This window comes from Triticum dicoccoides, chromosome 7B (assembly GCF_002162155.2).
Source record: "Triticum dicoccoides isolate Atlit2015 ecotype Zavitan chromosome 7B, WEW_v2.0, whole genome shotgun sequence".
Classification (NCBI taxonomy): domain Eukaryota; kingdom Viridiplantae; phylum Streptophyta; class Magnoliopsida; order Poales; family Poaceae; genus Triticum; species Triticum dicoccoides.
The window spans coordinates 350,533,274-350,536,304 of NC_041393.1; positions in this window are offsets into that span (position 1 = coordinate 350,533,274).

Below are 3,031 nucleotides of genomic sequence, written 5' to 3' on the forward strand. Positions count from 1 at the left end.
GGTGGTGGTGGAGCAGGGGAGGGTGCGGGGGGTGGTCAGCGGCGAGGGGGGTCTGGCGAGGTGGGATAGCGATCGAGATGGAGGGGGGTCGAGATTGAGTGTCCTCATGAATATTCAATATTTTTTCATACTGAATATGAAAAAATATCATTAAATTTGAAAAAATATTCATGAATTCAAAAAGTGCCCATGAAATTTAAAAATATTCATGAGTTCAAAAAGTGCCCATGAAAATACAATCGAGAAATGAAGGCTACAATTAAATACAATCAATCTTAGCTAGCTATCTGTTCACAATCTTCTTGCCCTTATTTTTCGTAAATGGAGTTCTTCTGTTAAACGGACGTCCTTTAGGTAGGGTGGTCCTGCTTCTTATTGTGGTGTATGCTGGGACTTCATCGTCGTCGTCATGTTCCATCTTCAGGTCGCCATACTTGTCGAAGTCTTGCTCATTGGCGACTCCATTCATTCCGATGATCTTCCTTTTGCCTCTCCTCACGACAACACGACTGGGCTTTGGCGGGTCGGTAATGAAGAAGCATTGGTCCACTTGGGAAGCTAGTACCCATGGCTCATTTTTCACGGTGACGTTTGCGCCCGCGGTCTTGGATTTGGCTTCGGGTTTAACCATGATGGTGAAATACCGGTCTTCTTTTATGACGCTCTTGGCCCATCTGACACGAAACATCGGGACCTTCTCTCCAGCGTAGCTCAGCTCCCAGATCTCCTCGATCCTTCCATAGTATATGTCCTTGTTGTTACCGGTGTAGGATTCCATCGTTACCCCGGAGTTCTGATATCCATCGCTCTTCATGTCCTTTCCCTCGGTGTAGAATGTGTAGCCGTTGATATCGTACGCCTCATACGTCATCAGGTTGTGCTCGGCGCCCTATGACAAGGCGAATATGAGTTGTTCTTCCACGAAAGAATCCTCATGTAAAGGGTATGGCGGAAGCTTCTGCTTGAACCAAGGCGTGAAACATGACTTGTGCTCTTTGATTATATCTCCGTCCGTCCTCTGTTGGCCTCGGTCATTGTACATCTTCTCAATAAAGGTTTTGTGCTCTACCACCCAAGGATCGACCACGTCTATGTGTTGTAGCACGACTAGGTTTGCTCTTTCAAAGTCGGCGAGTCGACCCTCAAAGTCGACATGCATTTCACGGCGACCCTCATGATGACCCCGTCCAGCGAGCTTGCCGAGGTGCCTGTTGACGGGCAGACCAACGGGGTTCTCGATGCCTAGATAATTCGTGCAGTAGGAGATGCACTCTTCGGTCAGAAAGCCCCTGGCTATGCTTCCCTCTGGACGCGACATGTTGCGAACGTATCCTTTGATGACACCATTCATCCTTTCGAACGACGTCATGCTGTGCAAGAACGTCGGCCCAAGTTGGATGATATCCTCCGTGATATGGACCAGCAGATGCACCATAATGTCAAAGAATGCCGGCGGGAAGTACATCTCAAGCTCGCATAGTATCACCATGATCTCTTCCTGTAGCCTTCTGAGTTGCCTCACGCCAACCGACTTCCGAGAGATGACGTCGAAAAAGTTGCATAGGACAAATAGCGTTTCACGGACGTGCGCGTCCATGATCCCGCGGATTGTAACTGGAAGTATCTGCATCATCAGCACGTGACACTCGTGAGACTTCATCCCGCTGAACTTCTGCTTCGCTGGGTATAGGTATCTGCTTATCTTCCCCGCGTAACCGTAAGGAACATTTACTCCTACGAGGCAGGTGAAAAACTAATCGATCTCCTCCTGACTTAGAGTGAAGCACGCGGGAGGGAAGTCATTTCCAGTCTTCTTGGTCTTTTTGCCTTTGCGACGACTTTCCGTGTCCTGCTTCGCCTCATCATCATCATCATCATCATCATTAGCGTGAAGCTCCTCCCTGATGCCCATTGATTTCAAGTCTGCCCTTGCTTTCAGCCCATCTTTGGTCCTCTCTGGCATGTTGAGCAGGATACCAAGCAGATTCTCGCACACGTTCTTCGTGATATGCATGACATCAAGGCTGTGAGGCACATGGTGGATCTTCCAGTACGGCAAGTCCCAGAAAACAGACCTCGTTTTTCATACCTTCAGCAGCGGCTCTAGTGCCTTTTGCTTCTTTCCTGGCTCTGGCGCCTTTTGCTTCTTTCCCGGCAGTGGGCAATCTTTCCAATTTTTCAACAGCTCATCTATTTCCTCGCCGCTCCTCATACGCGAGCATCTTCGGGGTTCGGTTTCACCATCGAACATATCCTTGCGTTTTCTCCACGGGTCATCGTCGCGAAGCCACCCTCGATGTCCCATGAACACGGTTTTCGAAGACCCGGGATCTCTATCTAGCTGGTGATACGTTGTGTCATCCATGCACCTGACGCATCCAGAAAATCCATGGACCACCTGCCCCGCGACATATCCGTAACCGAGATAGTCGTGCACCATCGTGAGCAGTGCGGCTCCCATAGGGAAATATTCTTTCTCTGTGGCGTCCCACTTATTGGCTGGCGTTTTCCATAGCGTGTCTAGCTCCTCTTTCATCAGCCCCAGATACAGATTGATGTCGTTCCCTGGTTGTTTCGGCCCTTCAATTAGCATACTCATGTGAATGTACTTCCTCTTCATGCACAACTAGGGGGGAAGGTTGTACATCCACACAAACACAGGCCAGGTGCTATGTGTGCTTCTCTGGCTGCCAAACGGAGTGACTCCATCGGTGCTCGCCCCCAGCACGATGTTCCTTGGGTCCTTTCCAAATTCTGAGTGTTCGAAGTTCAACGCTTGCCACTGGCTCCCATCCTTAGGGTGACTCAGCATCTTGTCTTTTTTATTTATCTCCAGATCATTTGCATCATCTTCTCGCTTCTTCTCCTCCCTATCCGTGTGCCAACGCAGGAGCTTTGCTACCTTAGGGTCCATGAAATACCACTACAAACGAGGAGTGATCGGAAAGTACCACACCACTTTTCGAGGAGCTTTCTTCCTCTTCTTGTATCGAGTGACGCCGCACACCGGATGATAGAGGCAAAGGTGTCC